General features: G+C 44.3%; 1 protein-coding gene across 6 annotated transcripts in view; it reads right to left on the bottom strand.

Moving 5' to 3' along the window:
- LOC139380405 (adenosine deaminase RNA specific B1b) overlaps positions 1 to 20376 on the bottom strand; it is a 169458-nt gene that overhangs the window by 86006 nt on the left and 63076 nt on the right. For all 6 annotated transcript variants that reach the window (XM_071123046.1, XM_071123055.1, XM_071123049.1 and 3 more), the window contains exon 2: positions 16786 to 16866. The gene's annotated coding sequence lies outside the window, so the exon portion shown is untranslated. The remainder of the gene's footprint in view (positions 1 to 16785; positions 16867 to 20376) is intronic.

The following is a 20376-nucleotide window of genomic DNA, read 5'->3' as shown; positions in this document are numbered from 1 at the left end:
AATTCCACGGGACCGTTTAGTCACGGAAATTATGTTTCTCCAAGCTCTGATGCTGCAGACTTGCTAACTACCAAACTTGCTAACTGCCTGGTACTCGGCACTCAATTGTCCCTCTAATCAGTCTGACATCAATGCAAACGTGAATAAAAATCTAATCAAACACACGAGTGCCCATGAGCTCATGTTGTGCAACATTTCTATAGGCTAAGCAATTGCGTGAGAAAACACAGTGATGGCCTCTATTAAAAGGGGGAGGATTCCAACAGCTTTCTATAGGCTAGGCCTACTATATTTATTTCTCTACTTTCTTAATATTAAGCACAGTGCTTATTTACAACAGGAGTATAAACTACCTGGCTGGCATGAAAATGAACCACGGGAAAAGCATCCTCCATTTGCTATTTAAGTGCATAAATGACATGTATTTTTTCAAGACAGGTGCATGATAATGGTCCATTCTAAATCAAAACAATTTTCACATTTTATTTAGTATTGTAACGTCTGCTTACAACTCACACTTTCAAACACATAGATCCCCTGAACGCAGCTCACGCGCTAGATCCCAATCACCTGAATTCTGATCACTTGTTCACACACCTGTATGTCATTATCACACACTATTTAGTTGAGTTCTTTGCACCCCATCACTGTGAGGTATTGTTTGTTTTGAGACACATGTCTAGTCGGAGCTCTGTTTTTCCCGTAATTGAATCCTCCCGTGTATGATCGTTTTGGCCTGCCTCACTAACGACGCCTTTTCCCTTTTCCCTGGATTTCCTGTTATTGAAATATTGCCTGATCTCCCGGGCGACGTTACTAGCCTTTCCTCTGCCTGTACTGTTGCCTTTTTGGACCCCCTGTGTATGACCTTCTGCCTGCCCCTGGACCCAGCTACCTAGCTCCTTCTGTGTATGACCTTCTGCCTGCCCCTCAGGATCCAGCTACCTAGCTCCTTCTGTGTATGCCCTTCTGCCTGCCCCTCAGGACCCAGCTACCTGCCTCCTCCTGTGTATGACCTTCTGCCTGCCCCTGGACCCAGCTACCTGCCTCCTTCTGTGGTCCTTTACAAATTACAACTGCTGTGCCCTGCACTTGAAACCAGCTCTCTGTCTCCCACCATGTTCATTACAAGTATATGTGAAGACAAGATTCAATCAAGAACAGTCTGATTGGGTGACAATATTAGCCGATCACTTGTGAATTATATATTATCACTTGTGAATGATGCCCAGCTTGTGTACAATAAGGCTTTTTATAATCATAGTAGCATACCTCATGTAGCCTAGCCCGTAGGCCTATAAGTTTTCATAAGGTTTGTATCACAACTAAAGTTATAGAGTTACCTACAGTAGGAGTCCCCTCGAAACCTACCATTGACTATGTACATACCCAGCATGCGACAGACCTGCAGGAGTTGTGATACGTTTTTGTTGGTTATGTTGTCGCAGTTGTGTCTAGGGGGGTATATGGGGGAGTGAATGCTGTCACCTCCAGTTGGATGTTTGTCCCCCTGTGTGCTGAGGGTGTCAGGTTCTTGTCCAGTTCTGGCATTTAGGTCACCACAGATTAGTACATGTCCCTAGGTCTGGAAAGGATTGATCTCCCCTCTAGAATGGAGAAGCTGTCTGCATTAAAGTATGGGGATTCTAGTGGGGGGGGATATAGGTAGCACACAGGAGGAAATGTTTCTCTGTTGAGATATTTTCCATTTGAATTTCTAGCCAAATGTAAAATGTTTTGAATAATTGAATTGTCACACCCTGATCTGGTTCACCTGTCCTTGTGATGGTCTCCACCCCTCAAGCGGTCGCTTATTATCCCCGGTGTTTATGTCCCTGTGTTTCCTGTCTCTCTGTGCCAGTTCGTCTCGTTTGCCAAGTCAACCAGCGTTTTCCTTGCTCCTATTTTTTCCAGGCTCTGTTTGATTCTAGTCCTCCTGGTTTCGACCCGTGCCTTTCCTGACTCCGAACCCGCCGGCCTGACCACTCTGCCTGTTCTGACTACCAGCCTGCCTATCCCCCCTGTACTGTTTTGGACTCAGATCTGGTTTCTGACCCCTGCCTGGCCTGACCTCGAGACTGCCATATCGTCTGGTACTGTTTGGACTCTGACCTGGTTTATGAACTCTCCTGTCCCTGACCTGCCTTTGCCTGCTCCCTTTGTTATAATAAATATCAGAGCTCAACCATTTGCCTCCTGTGTCTGCATTTGGGTCTCACCTTGTGAGTTAGGTCTGCTTTACACCAAATAGGTATACTCCCTGAGCCCCTTTCCTGTTTCAAACCTGGTAGTTTGGTGGATGTTCAGCTCTCTGTAACGTAGAGGGCAACCAGTGGGTCCATCTCCTCTGTACCATGTTTCTTGTAGGATGACACGGTCTGTATTTCTAATTTACTTGGTGAAGTCCAGGTTCCTTCTCTTTAGATTAAAGACAGATGCCCTCAGGCCTTGGATATCCCAGGATGAGATAGTGAAGGCTTTGGGTGCCATAAAGTGTCCAATGTTGTCAGACCAGTAAGTGTGAGCAGAGCCTGCGGAGCATATGATACATGCCATTGGCTTGGGCTAGTGTAAGAGTGGGGGTTGGGCCTGTTTGCCTGCTCACGGCCTCCCTCCCTCACGCTCTCCCTCTCTCCAGTCTCTCTCTCCAGTCTGTCTCTCTCCAGACAATTCAATTAGCTTTATAGGCATGACGTAACAATGTACATATTGCCAAAGCTTACTTTTTACAATATTAACATAATTAATAATAATGATCAATATTATGTTGCGTCTTTGGCTATGCCGGATTAAGTGATATGACATGCTATTCTCCGTAATTACTATTATCTGATTGAGCTAATCATGTAAATGTAATTAACTAGAGAGTCAGGCACCACAAAATAATATTTATAGAGCTGTTATCTTCCGAATAAACTCTTAAACTCTTAAAGACCTAGTAATATTTTACATCAATAGCAGTCAATATTAATCGTCACCTTAATTCAGTCTCATCTGAAAGTTGTAAATTCTTAGTTATCTGCAAGAACCCTGGCTAACAATTTGAATCAGCAATACAAAATTGGGTTTAATTATTTATTATCCTGTAGTGACACCCCATCCCGTGAACGGGACCGTTCTCATCATCTGACACTAATTAGCATAACGCAACGGACATAAATCTTCCTAGAAAATATTCCTATTCATGAAAATCACAAGTGAAATATATTGGAACACAGCTTAGCCTTTTGTTAATCACCCTGTCATCTCAGATTTTCAAAATATGCTTTACAGCCAACGCTAGACAAGCATTTGTGTAAGTTCACCACAACGCCGAAAAATATTCCAAATTAGCTCCATAATATCAACAGAAACATGGCAAACGTTGTTTAGAATCCATCCTCAAGGTGTTTTTCTAATATTTATTCGATAATATATCCGTCGGGACAATTCGTTTTTCACTAGGACCGATTGGAGTAATGGCTACCTCTGTATTTTACGCGAGAATCTCTCTCGGAGCCACCATGTGACCACTTACGCAATGTGGCTGCCTACGGCTATTCTTCAACAAGCGTAAGCTCGTTGATGGTACATTCACAGCTGAATAGGGAGTCATTGGAACCTGGGGCACTTCCGGATTGGATTTTTCTCAGGCTTTCGCCTGCAACATCAGTTCTGTTATACTCACAGACAATATCTTACAGTTTTGGAAACGAGTGTTTTCTATCCAAAGCTGTCCATTATATGCATATTCTAGCATCTTTTCCTGACAAAATATCCCGTTTAAAACGGGAACGTTTTTTTTCCAAAAATGAAAATACTGTCCCCTAACACCAAGAGGTTAACTAAATACCTAACTAAATCACACAGAATTACACATAGACATACACATAATTAAATCATAACTTGATTACAAATTACGTCATAAAGGAAAATGTCCCTAGCGGGCGGAACAGATATGACAGCTTGTTACACAAAAGAAAAGGGGCTGGGTTGAGTGAAGGAGCGGGAAGACTGAGGAACAAAGGAGAAGCTGTGCTATCGTAAATACAGTATCTTATGCATTCTAAATTACCGCCCATTTGGAAAAGGAAAATGCAACAAATATTTACTCTGAGCTTCGGTAGGTTGGTGGTAGATGGAAGGCCGTGTTGCCAAACCGAGTCCTTTGAAGAATGTCTCTGGCTGTCAATTGGGTACGTTGTAGTAACGTCATTGTGTGATAGACGGGATACTCTGTCTGTTCCTTCCTAACCCTCGTTTGCAGCGGCTGTTGCTAACTCAACTCGGCTAGGATGTATCACTTTTGTAGTGAATGAGAGTTCAAAGTTCATACCATTCGCAACCAAAGCTCACGCTGATGTTGGCTTCGTTCCGTAGTTATTATCTGAACCATTCTGACATAGGACCGTCGTCCTACATCCCGGGAACAGGAAGTTATGTTGTCGTCAAGGCTTTATATAGGAAGGGAGAAAAGGGGTGTGTTTCATAGTTTACAACCTCAGTCTCTTCACGTGGGCGGGCCACTGAGTGAGCAGCCCTATCTTATGAAAACCCACATCTCACATTTTAAAAGCTAAAATCACATTTCATCCCATCACAAATAATTTCATATTCAAACATTTAAATTGAACAACAATTCCATGTGAATCCGATAACTCTGATGTGTAGGCTTTCCACTGTAGAGTTTATGTCATCTTATCATTGATGAGAATGTCTCATATATGATATCATATTCATTAAGTACCGCATATGTTCAATTGTTCAGATTACCAGAATATAGTTAATTTCCCCCCACCTACTGATGTTCCCAGAATCTCTATGTTAACCAAGGGTTTTGCAAATGTAATATCAGTAGGGTAGAGAGAGGAAAAAGAGGGGAAGAGGTATTTATGACTGTCATAAATCTACCCCCCCAGGCCAACGTCATGACAATTATCAATGGGACAACATTAACAACAATAACCAAGTGTAAAAATAACCATACATTGAACAATAAAAATAAGCATAAGGGACACATGCAAGTTGGTTGGTCTGTCAGACACTGTACCTTATCTTATGGCAGGCAGCAATGTAGTGCGCTGCCAACCCACAGCCCTCTGTGTCCTGACAGGGTAGCCTATCCTCATCGGAGACGTCTTTGAAACCTCGAATAAGGGTTCCAAATGTAGGGAAATGAAACTCTCTAATTGTTTTATATTTTGGACATTTTGTCAGGAAATGCATCTCTGTCTCGGGTTTTGCTGTGGTGCAGTGGTTGCACAGCCCTTCCTCGACATGGATGTTTCCCTGTGTCCACCCTCCCCAATGGCAAGGCTGTGCTCACTGATCCTGTACTAAGGTTTTGATCCAGTCTCTCTCTCTCTCTCTGGTCCCTCAGTCTCTCTCTCCGGTCCCTCAGTCTCTCTCTCCGGTCCCTCAGTCTCTCTCTCCGGTCCCTCAGTCTCTCTCTCCGGTCCCTCAGTCTCTCTCTCCGGTCCCTCAGTCTCTCTCTCCGGTCCCTCAGTCTCTCTCTCCAGTCTCTCAGTCTCTCTCTCCAGTCTCTCTCAATCTCTAGTCTCTCCATTCTCACTCGCTCGCCATTCTCTCAGTCTCTCCATTTTCTCTCAGTCTCTCCAGTCGCTCTCTCCATTGTCTGTCTCTCCATTCTCTCAGTCTCTCCAGTCTCTCTCTCTCTCTCAATTCTCTCAGGTCTCTCAATTCTCTCAGGTCTCTCAATTCTCTCAGGTCTCTCAATTCTCTCCAGTCTCTCTCTCTCTCTCTCTCCAGTCTCTCTCTCTCCAGTCTCTCTCTCTCTCCAGTCTCTCTCTCTCTCTCCAGTCTCTCTCTCTCTCTCTCTCTCTCCAGTCTTTCTCTCTCTCTCTCTCCAGTCTCTCTCTCTCTCTCTCCAGTCTCTCTCTCTCTCTCCAGTCTCCCTCTCTCTCCAGTCTCCCTCTCTCTCTCTCCAGTCTCCATCTCTCTCTCTCTCCAGTCTCCCTCTCTCTCTCTCTCCAGTCTCTCTCTCTCCAGTCTCTCTCTCTCTCCAGTCTCTCTCTCTCTCCAGTCTCTCTCTCTCTCTCCAGTCTCTCTCTCTCTCCAGTCTCTCTCTCTCCAGTCTCTCTCTCTCTCCAGTCTCTCTCTCTCTCCAGTCTCGCTCTCTCTCCAGTCTCGCTCTCTCTCCAGTCTCGCTCTCTCTAGTCTCTCTAGACTCTAGATATTGCCAAAGAACATTTCTTCAAGTGCAGTCGCAAAAACCATCAAGCGCTATGATGAAACTGCCACAGGAAAGGATGACCCAGAGTTACCTCTGCTGCAGAGGATAAATTAATTAGAGTTAACTGCACCTCGGATTGCAGCCCAAATAAATGCTTCAGAGTTCAAATAACAGACACATCTCAACATCAACTGTTCAGAGAAGTCTGTGAATCAGGCCTTCATGGTCAAATTACTGCAAAGAAACCACTACTAAAGGACACCAATAATAAGAAGAGACTTGCTTGTGCCAAGAAACACAAGCAATGGACGCTAGACCGGTGGAAATCTGTCCTTTGATCTGATGTGTCCAAATGTGAGATTTATGGTTCCAACCACCGTGTCTTTCTGGGATACAGAGTAGGTGAACGGATGATATTCACATGTGTGGTTCCCACTGTGAAGCATGGAGGAGGAAGTGTTCATTTTTTAATTTTTATCTTTACTTAACTAGTGAGGCAAGTGAGTTAAGAACAAATTCTTATTTTCAATGACGGCCTAGGAACAGTGGGTTAACTGCCTGTTCAGGGGCAGAATGACAGATTTGTACCTTGTCAGCTCGGGGATTTGAACTTGCAACCTTCCAGTTACTAGTCCAACACTCTAACCACTAGGCTACCCTGCCACCCCAAGTGTGATGGTGTGATGGTGCTTTGCTGGTGACACTGTCAGTGATTTATTTAGAATTCAAGGCACACTTAACCAACACGGCTACCACAGCATTCTGCAGCGATACGCCATCCCATCTGGTTTGTGCTTAGTGGGACTATCATTTGTTTCTCAACAGGACAATGACCCAAAACACAACTCCAGGCTGTGTAAGAGATATTTGACCAAGGAGAGTGATGGAGTGCTGCATCAGATGACCTGGCCTCCACAATCACCCAACCTCAACCCAATTGAGATGGTTTGGGATGAGTTGGACCGCAGAGAGAAGGAAAAGCAGCCAACAAGTGCTCAACATATGTGGGACCTCCTTCAAGACTGTTGGTAAAGCATTCCTCATGAAGCTGGTTGAGAGAATGCCAAGAGTGTGCAAAGCTGTCATCAAGGCAAAGGGTGGCTACTTTGAAAAATCAAAAATATAAAATATGTTTTGATTTGATTTGTTTAAAACGTTTTTGGTTTCTACATGATTCCATAGGTTTTATTTCACACTTTTGATGTCTTCACTATTATTCTACAATGTAGAAAATAGTCCAAATAAAGAAAAAGTTACTGTATGTCAGTTTATCAATGTTTGATTTGTTTTCAAATTCTTTGTTGGTCTGTGTAATCTGAGGGAAATATGTGTCTCTTATATGCTCATACATTGGGCAGGAGGTTAGGAAGTGCAGCTCAGTTTCCACCTCATTTTGTGGGCAGTGAGCACATAGCCTGTCTTCTCTTGAAAGCCAGGTCTGCCTACGGTGGCCTATGCTCACTGAGTCTGGCTATGCTCACTGAGTCTGTACATAGTCAAAGCTTTCCTAAATTTTGGGACAGTCACAGTGGTCAGGTATTCTGCCACTGTGTACTCTCTGTTTAGGGCAAAACAGCATTCCAGTTTGCTCTGATGTTTTGGTAAATTCTTTCCAACGTGTCAAGTAATTATCTTTTTGTTTTCTCGTGATTTGATTGGGTCTAATTGTGTTGCTGTTGTGGGGCTCTGTGGGCTCTGTCTGTTTGTGAACAGAGCCCCAGGACCAGCTTGCTTAGGGGACTTTTCTCTGGGTTAATCTCTCTGCAGGTGATGGCATTGTTATGGAAGGTTTGGGAATCACTTCCTTGTAGGTGGTTGTAGAATTTAACATCTATTTTCTGGATTGTTATCTCTCTCTCTCCCTCTGTGTGTGTGTGTGTGTGTGTGTGTGTGTGTGTGTACCCCCTGTCCTAATTATAGATTGCCCATTAATCAGCTAAAGCTGTAATTATAACAGTTCCAACATGTAATCTGATTGTGAAGAACGATAAAAATCCTGCTGTACTCCCCTGGTTGGGGAGAAAGGGAGGAGAAGGGAGAGGGGGGGGTGGTTGGGTGTGAAATTATTTGGTCTTCATTCTCTGTGGAGCACATTTCGATTACAGACACACAAACAAACAAACGCGTGGCAATCTGATTTGATTTAGCACGGCAGTGGTGCCGTGGGAAGGTGTGTGTGTGTGTGTGTGTGTGTGTGGTTAATCTATTTGAAGCGACAGAATTATGAGTTCAGCTCAGATGAAATGCGGCCTCCACATGTTGAATCAAAACGTCTTCCTTGTCCCCTCTCATCTGTGTGTGTGTGTGTGTGTGCGCGTGTTTCATAAACAGCCGGTCCCCTGTGTGTGTCAGGGAGAGAGAGACCGTGATTGAGAGTGTTTTAGCTAGATCTGTGTTTCAATCTATTCTGAGATAAATATAGAGGGGGTCTCTATCAAAATCTATATCAACATCTACCACTCATGAAAACGGCTTCGTGGAGATTTCATGAGCGAGACAAAACAACAACAAAGCATCACATAATTCTCCCGTCCGATTCACTGGAGCCACCGTGGCTAACCTGCGGAACGAGTGAACGAGCTGAGTGGATTTGACGAGCGAAGGGAAATACAAACAGTCCTCTGGGCCAAACACAAAGGGCTAAACACATGATATTGATATTTGCGTCAGCTGTCCGATAATACACTCTTGCAGCAACGTTATTGACACCTTCTTCCAGTGCGGTTTTACAGTAAAAAGCAGAGAGCAGAAAGACAAAAGGGAGGGGGGGAATAGAAAGAGTGAGGAAAAGAGGAAACTGGTCAGCAATTCTGACATTCCTAAGCAACCTAAAAATAAAAAAAAACATTGCATGGTTGATGTGAATGACCTTGGTGTCTACACTTATAAACATAGGTTCTACGATCAAATCACTATGAACTACTGCAGGCTACGGAGGAGCTAAGTGTTCTGCTCTGCATGTGACTCGGCCCCTGCTCTCTGTCTGTCTGTCTGTCTGTCTGTCTGTCTGTCTGTCTGTCTGTCTGTCTGTCTGTCTGTCTGTCTGTCTGTCTGTCTGTCTGTGCGTGAAGGTCTGAGTCAGCCAGCCTTAGACCACAATCACAACCAGGGTGGAGAGAGGGGGAAGAAGTGACTGTAGGAGGTGGAGAAGGAGAGAATGAGGGAGGGGGCTGAGGGGATGGATTCAGAGGGGTTGGGTTAAATGCGGAAGACACATTTCATTTGAACACATTCCATTGGACAACTGACTAGGTATGGGATTTGAAGAGGGGATAGAGGGATGAAAGAGGGTGGGAAAAAGACAAAGTGACAAAGTGGTCTGGAGCTGCCAGTATGTGAGTGCCAGAGGCAGGAGTGGCAGGCTGGCTAGCCGTGTGCTCGGACGCCCTAGCAAGAGGTATGCCCTCTCACACAGATCTGGTTACACACGATCTACACACGCTGGCACACAGGCATGCACACACACACACACTTTACACATTTGCCACTATTCACAGACACAGGCAGCATGACAAACACATGTAATATTACAGTATACTGTAGGCCTACTGACACGAGGCCCTCACGTGAACACGCACCGGATCACACAGAGACACATACCTTACTGACACATGGGGTGTTATGCTAGTCCCAGCTGGAATGTGATCAGCCACAGAGCATTAAACCCGGCAGCCAGCTACACTCACAGCCACCTGAGCTTCTTCTTGAAAAGTGCGTGTGCCTGTGTGCGTGCTTGTTCGTTGTGTGCGTGTCTGTGTGCGTGCTTGTTCGTGTGCGTGCTTGTTCGCGTGCGCGCTTGTCCTCTGTATGTGTGTGTGTGCGTGCGCGTCTGCACGTGTCCTAATCAGCCTGTCCCTTGCGATGCTTTTCAAGTTCAGTGTAGTTTATGAGGATCCCAGCTAGTTACTGCACATGCAGCTGCTACTCTTCCTGGGGTCCATAAGTATAGGGGCAAAATGGAGGAGCAATTCAGCAGGTCGGACACCGATGTTGTATGTTGCAAGGGATTTTTAACGATCACGGATTACAAAATTAAAGCCAGTCACGTCGCGGACACCAACGCCATCTTACTGGACGACCTAGACACCCTTTCCTCATGTTTCGAGCGTAACAACTCTGAGCTGCCTAGGAGAGCCCTAGAAGACAACGAGGGCTATGTGCTTACGGTCTCCACGGAGGACGTATGTAAGTCGTTCAAGTGTTTTAACCGTCGCAAGGCTGCCGCCCAAACACCATCCCTAGCTGCGCCCTCCGAGCATGTGCAGATCTATCTCTTTCTAGCTCAGGCCGCTTTCCCCACCTGCTTCAAGATGTCCACTATCAACCCCTGTGCCCAAGAAAGGGAAAGTAAGTGAACTGAATGACTACCGACCCGTAGCACTCACTTCCGTCATCATAAAGTGCTTTGAGAGGTACATTACCTCCTCCACACTGATCCTCAACATGGGGGCCCCACAAGGGTGTGTCCTCAGTCCCCTCGTGTACTCCCTGTATACACACAGGTTTTCCAACTCCATCATCAAGTTCGCTGATGACAACAGTAGTAGGCCTCATTACCAACAACGACGAAACGGCCTATAGAGAGGAGGTAGGCACTCTGACGGTGTAGTGGCAGGTAAACAACCTCTCCCTCAATGTCTGCAACACAAAGCAGCTGATTGTGGACTTCAGGATGAACCAGGCTGGGCACCGCGGAGACGGTGAAAAACTTCAAGTTCCTTTTGGCGTACACATCTCCAAGGAGATAAAATTGTCAATCCACATGGACACCGTAATGAAGAAGGCACGACATCAACTTTTCAAACTCTGGATGCTGAAGAAATTTGGCCTGTCCTCGAGAGCCCTCTCAGTGTTCTACAGGAGTACCATCGAGAGCATACTGTCGGGCTGTATCACAGCCTGGTACGGCAACTCCACCGCCGCTGACCGCATGGTGCTACAGAGGGTGGTACGCGTAGCCGATTGCACCATTGGGTGCTCACTGCCTGCCCTCCAGGACACCTACAACACCAGATGTCGCTGGTGTCCAAGAAGATCCAAGTCCAAGAAGTCCAAGAAGATCATTAAGGACCTCAGCCACCAGAGCCACGGCCTGTTCTCCACGCTTCCATCACTCAGACGCGGGCAGTATAGGAGAATCATGGCACACATTTTTTTTTATGTCAGACTGGCCAATAGCTTCTACCTCTAGACCATCAGGCTGCTGAATGGCCGCCATTAGACAGCTACCTGCTCCCCGGACTTCTAAAATAAGAGTTATATACTGGAAAGAGACAACAACAATACTACACATATATACAGTGAGCTCCAAAAGTATTGGGATAGTGACACATTTTTTGAACTCCAGGACTTTGGATTTGAAATGAAACAATGACTATGAGGTTGAAGTGCAGACTGTCAGGTTTGATTTGAGGGTATTTCCACCCATATCGAGTGAACCGTTTAGAAAGTACAGCACTTTTTGTACATAGTCTCCCCATTTTAAGGGGCCAAAACTATTTGGACAAATTCACTTATATGTGTATTCAAGTATTTGGTATTTGGTCCGATATTAACAGCACGCAATGACTACATCAAGGTTGTGACTCTACAGACTTGTTGGATGCATTTGCTATTTGTTTTGCTTGTGTTTCAGATTATTTTGATCGCCAAAAGGAATGAATGGTAAATAATCTATTTTGTCATTTTGGAGTCCCTTTTATTGTAAAGAACAATATGATTGATTTCTAAACTGTTTTACATTCATGTGGATGCTCCCATGATTTATGGAGAGTCCTGAATGAAACGTGACATAATGATGAGTGCGAAAGTTAGACAGACAAAATATCATACCTCGCACCACTACAATATCAGGGGAGGTTATGTTTGGGCGGTGTGATATTTGTACGTCTGTAAGATTCGTAAATCAAGCACTGCAATAATACTCAAGCAAACATCTCCGAAGCAAAGACCTAGAAGATGGTATCCGATCATATTTTCCCTTTGAAATGGATTCCCACACTCTAACTCTCCCCACGCGACTGTAGTTGACCAAGCCAAATACGAAGACGAAGCAGAGAACTAAAGTGTTTGCAAGTCAAAGCTCTTACATAAAGTCTGAGTCACTAGGCCTTATCCTGCTCTTCCTCTCCACTTAAGAAGAGAAACTGAAAACATATGTAGCGGAAAATGGCTGCATTTGGTCTGATATAATGCCTGGCTGGAATATAGAGAGAGTGTGAGTTAGCAAGGTGTGTGTGAGTGAGTGAGTTAGCAAGAGAGCTGTGAAAATGAATGAATGCGCCATATGAAAGCACGCACGCACACACACACACACACACACACCTTCCCTCTGTTCAAAACCTAAGCAGAGGGAACAGAGCCCAAGGTGAGACGGGTCTCGGTTCTAACGATTCCCCCAGCAGGCTGCCTACAAATTAACGACAATCTTTACCGTTGTCATAAATGAAATATCACCGCCCGCGCACTGCAAGAGATCTTGTGAAGATTAATTCATCAAAAAATGTTCTCTCTGCAGTGGAGGGAGAAAAATACAACTCATTTAAATAAAGAGAAGCGGTCCCATGAAGAATTGCCTCGCATTTTTCATCTTCCTCGCCATCCGTCAGTGCACACCTGGGGAGAGCACTGACTGGGCCAGTATGCACTGGCATACACATACAAACTGTATGCACAGAAATAGCTGGACCGTGACTTAATCTTGTAGGACGGTCTCGGTCTGTCTATACGCCTGCTTGTCTGTCTGCCTGCTTATACGCCTGTCTCGCTCTCTGTCCTCCTATCTATCCGCCTGTCTACTATGACTACATGCCACTACAGTACCTCCGTCAGCATTTGCCAGCATCCTGTGCACTGTCCCAGTTTGCTGAGCTTGCCTGTGGCGGGACTCATTGACTCACTGTGTTGACTAACCCAGTGTGTTGCAACTGTTTTGCCGATGCTGCAGTAAAGACTCATTACTGTAATGGAGGTGAAGGGGGGGGCGACGGGGAGAGAAGGAGAAAGGACACCACAGGCCTTTTCCCTGCCACAATGAACATCAGCAGTGTGACCATCACACACCCCTCCCAGGCAATTTCTCTAAAAATCACGAGTCGCCACTAGTGGAATTCAGCATGAACGGTGCTGGCCCCGACGTCTGTCTGTATGTATGTGCCTATATCTTCCAGTGGCGATAGGTGAGGGACAGAGAGAATGGAAGAGAGAGGCCACGGCAGAGAGAGATCGCACAGGTTTCTAGCCAGCAGAGCTCCTGATGGGGCTGAGGGAGATTTGCCACAGGACAATACAAAAGAATGACAATCTCTGCCCCTTAACGCTGCCAGCTTAACGCTGCCACAGCCACCACCCCGGGAGCTGCTGAACGGACTGGGTGTTCAGTCAGAACTCTGCTCTCCCTCAGAGAGAGTGCAGACATCTCAGAGCCCAAGTTCCTCCTCTCTGGACAGTTCCTCCCTCGCAGCACAATGCTGAGAAAAATAGGGTATTTTCTAAAGTGAAGAGAGGAGGGTGCCAAATGCCACCAGGCATCAACAACACCTCGGCCTGTAGTAGACATCTGTGCCTTGGAAGGTTAGACAAGGAAATACTAAGCAGAGAACCGACTCCATGGAAAAAAATGTGGAGGGAAAAGAGAATAATTCTCATCTTGATAATAGCTCAACTTAAAGCCCTAATCAACCAACCCTAATCAACCTAACAGGGTTTGGATTTCCACCAGGGGGAGAAAAATATAAATCTGGGTCCCCTACTAGTTGAGCATTCCAAAAATAGAAACTGGGTAGAGCCGGAATTGTTATCCTCTAAGACCGGAGAGAAAATATCAAAAAAGATTCTTCTGTTTGTCTAAGCCGAGAGCACTGGATGACGCAGGTTACCATCATTCGGTATAACGCACCGTTTTATGATACGGCGCTCATAGTTGCGCCGGTCATATGGACCATAGGGCTGACCACATTTAGGGTTGACCCCAATTAGTCGACTGGTCGATTGTTTGGTCAATAGGCTGTTGGTCGACTGGGATTTCTTTAGTCGAGCAGTCGCAAATATATATTTTCTATGCGGCACAAGACACCTGTCTGAGTCGCTCCTGTCTCAGTGGACTAATCCATTGCGGAGGACATCACTGGCACTAAGACACCTGTCTGAGTCGCGCCTGTCTCAGTGGACTAATCCATTGCGGAGGACATCACTGGCACTAAGACACCTGTCTGAGTCGCTCCCGTCTCAGTGGACTAATCCATTGCGGAGGACTCACCATAATCCATTGCGGAGGATCACTGGCACTAAGACAAGTGCTACTAAAATGTAAATGGTTATATTATGTAAAAAAAAATAATGGTGCAACACTAATAAATATGATATTATTTTATAACAAATGCGCTTTTTTCCGAGATGGACAGCGGTCGCAGAGGCAGCAGCGGCGCGTAGAGACGAGGAAACAGCCTTAATTGTCTAAGAAAAGTGAGGAGAGAGGAAACCCCAACTTAATTAGGTCTTTAATCAATAGCCTAACTGTTAAATGTGCCTGGCTTTATAAATCATCCATATATATATCTACAGAAATAAAACAGATCCTGTTTCTGTTGCCAGTTTAATAGCCTACTGATTCATGGAGCACCAAGCCTCACGCAACCTTAAAAATGTCGGCTAAAGCAATTTCACAAATTCCGTTTTTAATCTTCGCTATGCTGTAATAAAGGCTGTTAAAAAGTGTTAGAACAGGTATTACTTGTGATTTATTTAGTGTTGTTCACACTGTTCCAAACGGGCAGAACATTTTTATTGTCATCTAAAAAGACAGCACCTGTTTGTTACAGAAAAAAAATGCAATCTCCTTCTTATTGTCATTATTACAATTGTTATTATGATCGTCATTATAATAAAGTCATGTCATTATGGCTTCTTATAGTTGTAGCCTTGTATCACCACCATCGAGCTGAAGGCCTATAGTGCGCATCCTGTTTAGTCTTGAGACCGTAACTTTACTTGGGGCTATATTTCAATATATATTTCAATATAGGCCACTAATCAATCAATCATGTCATCACACAGCATACGAGTCATTCATGCTTTGAAATGCAACCAAGCATTTTAGTTTTCAAATGAAATAACAAAGGGAGCTTTGGATAATTAGCCTGTGCAATAAATAAACTGCAATTCACGAATGAATGCAACTGTTATGTTAGTCTTTGCTGTAATAAAGGCTTTATATATATTTTTGGAGTTAGAACAGACTCTCTGGTACAGTTATAATTGATTTAGTGTTGTTTATACTGTTACAAATTGTTATAATAAAAATGAAAAAAGTAATCTGACAGGGTCTGTTTGGCACAAAATATTCATGCAGCGCTTGCTCCTATACCCTCCTTGTTCTTGATCTCCAATAGTCAAATGTCTTACACCTTATCAGAATTTCCCTTTCCCTCCTGAGAAACCCCCGTTTTGAGTATCTTTTTCACGTCCTCGTTTTGCTGTCACGTGTTACGGAGTTTGTTATAACCAATTTATTGGTGTGATTATAATAGGCTTGCATACATGTTTCACAAAGAGAGCAAGGGTTGAGGGAGTGTTTTTCCTAAACAAATGAGGTATTTCGTTAACATAACTTTTCAGTCAGAGATACAAGTAAGAAACTAAATGGCTGTAATTATGTTGCAGCTTCAGCACGGACAGCGCGATAAAGACCTGCTGTGCTGTGGTGCCTGTTCAGTGCAGCAGGGAGGAGAGAGAGACAATGCCAGTCACACAGGCACTCGCTGTCATTTTTTTTAACACAGCATGGCCATCGAGCTCCCTCTTGAGTAATTTGTGTGTCTTAATTATTTTATCAAACAGTGAGCTTAAAGCATCAGACAAGCTCAGTGCATATAGCTGATTTTATTCAAAACACATACATGCATCTATATATGGAAAAATACATGTTTTAAAATTTCAGCCAATATTTTTTGGGGGGCAAGGACAGCCCTAATGGACACCCTTCATTATTAAAGTATCAAGCATTGGTAACGCAACCCCTGTGTTGGCTATAGTGTTCCCTTCACTAAGGCAGCCTTAGGAAAGCCTTTGTGTAACCTAACACAGGGATATGATATTCATATTGTCTGTCTTTTTACATATTAATGGGTTTAATTGTTGAAGGGGCTGGGTCCTGTTGCAGAGTGAAAGAGAGACGATTGTGGGTCCTCTTGTTGCCGATGTCAAGCCATGTCACTCAAAGGCCCGGAAAGAGCCACTGCAGCCCGGGTCTTATACTGAGCAAGCCCTAGCAGTTACAGTCACACATTATTTGAAGATTGATATAATTTGCAGATTCTCCAAGTGATCTGCAAGCTTAAAGTCATCTCTCTCAGGCACGAGCTGGGTCAGGGTTGACAATTTGAGCATTCAAAGAAATCAAAATCCCACAATGTCTGAAGTCAAACATCCTTCACAGGGCAGCCTTGGAGCAGTCACAGCGACCTTCCCCAATAAACAGTCCAACTAGTCTGAATTGTTTGTGGAGTATTCAAGAATAGCTGGTGTGCTAGAGTTCCATGGTGGAAAACTCTAGAGAGCTTTTCACTTGGAGCTACATAAGGTTTGTGAAGTGAACTACACTCTGTTCACCTTACCGTGGCTCTGGGCGGTCAGCGGAGTGATGCAGATCTTGGATGAAGTTTCAAGGTCCTACGAACAGGTGTCAGAGCTCATGCCTGAAAGAGAGAAAATCAGTATAAGTATTATAATGACACTGTTCTTCCTGTAAAACAGAGATGTCAGTAAAGCTAGATAGAACAATACTGAGCCTTACAGGAAGTGTCTGAATTTCACAAACACCCATGCCAAGTGCAGAAGTATCCACTTGCCCAGATGCTCTGACCCCCCCCCTCCCACTCCAGCAGTGTGAAATGCAAGACCACCAAGAACCAAAAGTTCAAGACACCACAAAATGATTGTCTGCCAAACATGTGTGGTGGTCCATATTCATAACGCCCAAGGAGACTGGAAAGTACCTGAAATAGGGGAGTGGTTGGAAACCAGGCAGGGACAAGATGCCTCCTTATGAATAGGGCTACCTTAGCTGAGTACTTTAGATACTTGGCATCTGAACGATTCACAATCAAGCAGGGACTTGATCTGAAAGCAACCGGTTCCGTAAGGCAGTACCAGGGCAGGTGGCGAGATGGGCATAGGAGACGAGTTTCAGCATGCCAACCGGAATGTTAGTCTGTTGATTACAGGAGTGAAACCCTCTGTATTTTCAAGTACTGTGGTGGCACTGGGCAGTATCACGTCATGGCTATGCGTGTCACCTGCAGGGACTGGGGAGGTTGTCAGGATCAAAATTAAATATGAAAGGAGCAAAGCCCAGGTAAAAAGTTAGAGGAACATCTGTATCAATCAATTCTGGATACCTAGCCCTGAGATAGAGTTTTATTCTTCAGTGAGACAATTACACAAATTGTAATACCAAAAGACACGCCAGAATGGCTTTCCAAGAGGTGCTGAGTGTTCCAGAGGGGTCCAGTCTCAGTCCTGACTTTAAATCTCCTTACAAATCTGAGACAAGATTTAAATATTGCTGCTCATCAATGATTCCCAACCAAATTGACTAAGCTTGAGCAATTTTGACAAAAACAATAGATACATGTTGCCCTAAGAGTTGTGCAGAGTTGGTAAGGGGTGGGGGTTACTTTTTCCTTCACTTTGAAAATGTGGAGCAAGTTGTGTCGATCTGGATGGGAAGAAAAAATTCAATGTAAAATATGTCAACTGTGAAAGAGGTGTGTAGACTTTCACTAGGCATCGTATTCATGTAGACCAGGGGTGTCAAAGTCAAATGGACGGAGGGCCAAATAAAAAAATCAGCTACAAGACGAGGGCCGGACTGTTCGAATGTTCATTGAAAAAAATTTAAATGACGCATATAGTCTAGTGAACCTAATTGAACCTACTGAAAACCTAACAAATATATTACAATATGATCAGATAAATAAAGCAATATTTTCTTATGGCTCTGTCAGTAATCTTTAATTTTCAACAGACACAAAAGACAAATTTCCTTTATATAAATATCCCCATAACATGAACATTAAATGAAAGAAACCGGTATTCAAGGCACCATCAGTAGACTATATTTTCTATTTTAGCAAAAGTGGGCTAAATTTACTTCAAAGAAAAAACAATAATAGCAATTTTCTATCATCCACTCAACTGAAATATTTTTAAAATATAATTGGATTGAAATACAAAAAAATAAAGTGCAAAAATCTATTAATCAAAAACAACACTTTGTTTAAGGAGAAGTAACATGCAGTGAAAACAAATATTACATTTTAACTTTTAAACTTGAACTGAGTAAAAACTCTAAATATGTGATTGCACAGTAATGTTCACTTGTTTGAGGTTGAGGGTGATACTTGGTGGTGTCCCATCTTTTCCACAAGTTCATCAATGTTCGGGGTAAGGCTCTGAGCTGAAGAAATCCTCAGAATTGAGTGGAGGTGTTCAGCAGTAAGTCGACTTCTGTGTGATGTTTTGTTCAGGTTCATCAAAGAAAACAGTTGTTCACACAGGTATGTGCTGCCAAACATAGACAACGTTTGAGCAGCCTGGATGCGCAGCTGGGGCATTGTGCCGGGGAGGAAACGGGCGAACTCCGCAGCACCCACTGCCGCATATTTTGCCCTCAGTGCATCATTGCATTGGAGGTCAATCAACTCCATTTGGAGGTTTGGTGGTGAGCTTTCCACGTCAACAGCAAATGGGTTACCGAGCAGTTCCAACCTGCTTTTTTGTGCTTCAAAGTCAGCAAATCGGCGTCGAAAGTCAGCGGCAAGCATACCTATTTTATCAGCCAACTGTGTGCTCGGGAACGCACTGGTAGAGAGCTTCTCTTTCATGGTCTGGCAGCTGGGAAAGTGGCTCAAATTTTCTTTCCGCATCTGCGTCTCCCACAGAGTCAGTTTGGTTTTAAATGCCTTCACTGTACTGTACATATCAGAGATGACACGATCCCGACCCTGCAGCTGCAAGTTTATTGCATTCAGATGACTCGTAATGTCACACAGAAAAGCCATTTCACACAGAAACATTTCGTCTCGGAGTTGTGTTGTGTCTTTCCCTTTGCTGTCCAAGAACAGACAAATCTCCTCACGAAGCTCGAAACATCTTTGAAGCACCTTTCCCTGGCTTAGCCATCGCACCTCTGTGTGATAAGGCAAATCACCATGCTCCGTTTCTAACTCCGTCAGAAATGCCTTGAACTGGCGGTGATTCAAACCTTTGGCTCTGATAAAGTTAACTGTGCGCGTGATGATGCTCATTACATGCTCCATTTTCAAGGCTTTACCGCACAACGCTTCCTGGTGTATGATACAATGATAAGCTGTCAGCTCACCTGTCGCGTTTTCCTCTTGCATCTTTTCCCGTATCTTCGCCACCAGTCCGCTCCTGTGTCCACACATCGCAGGTGCTCCGTCGGTTGTCAAACCCACGAGTTTTTCCCAAGGCAGCTCCATCTCATTTACACATCTTGACACCTCTTCATACAAATCATGCCCCGTAGTTGTGCCATGCATAGGACGTAAAGCCAAAAACTCCTCTGTCACGCTTAGGTTGGAGTCCACTCCGCGGATGAAAATTGACAACTGGGCAATGTCAGAAATGTCGGTGCTCTCATCCACAGCCAAGGAATATGCAATAAAATCTTTTCCCTTTTTCACAAGCTGCTCTTTTAGATTGATGGACAACTGGTCTACTCTCTCGGCAATGGTGTTTCTGCTCAGACTCACATTTAAAAAGAGTTGCCTTTTTTCTGGGCAAACTTCGTCACAAACTTTAATCATGCAGTTTTTGATGAAATCCCCCTCCGTAAATGGCCGGGCTGATTTAGCGATCTCTTCTGCCAAAATAAAACTGGCCTTGACAGCAGCCTGGCCTTGTGATTTGGCTTTTTTGAACAGAGCCTGTCGAGATTTGAGGCCTCGTTTTAATTCCTCTGCCTTTTGTAGCCTTTGTTCCATGTCCATATTCTTGTTTTTGTCCGCGTGTTTCGTTTCATAATGTCGTCTCAGATTATACTCTTTCAGTACCGCCACACTTTCTCCACACAGAAGACACACAGGTTTTCCAGCTACCTTCGTGAACATATACTCCGACTCCCACCTTGTTTGAAACCCCCGGTTCTCAGTATCCACCTTCCGTTTTGCCATTTTTGATGG

Source organism: Oncorhynchus clarkii, chromosome 22 (genome assembly GCF_045791955.1).
Source record: "Oncorhynchus clarkii lewisi isolate Uvic-CL-2024 chromosome 22, UVic_Ocla_1.0, whole genome shotgun sequence".
Lineage (NCBI taxonomy): Eukaryota > Metazoa > Chordata > Actinopteri > Salmoniformes > Salmonidae > Oncorhynchus > Oncorhynchus clarkii.
This window is presented reverse-complemented; position numbering and strand designations above follow the sequence as displayed.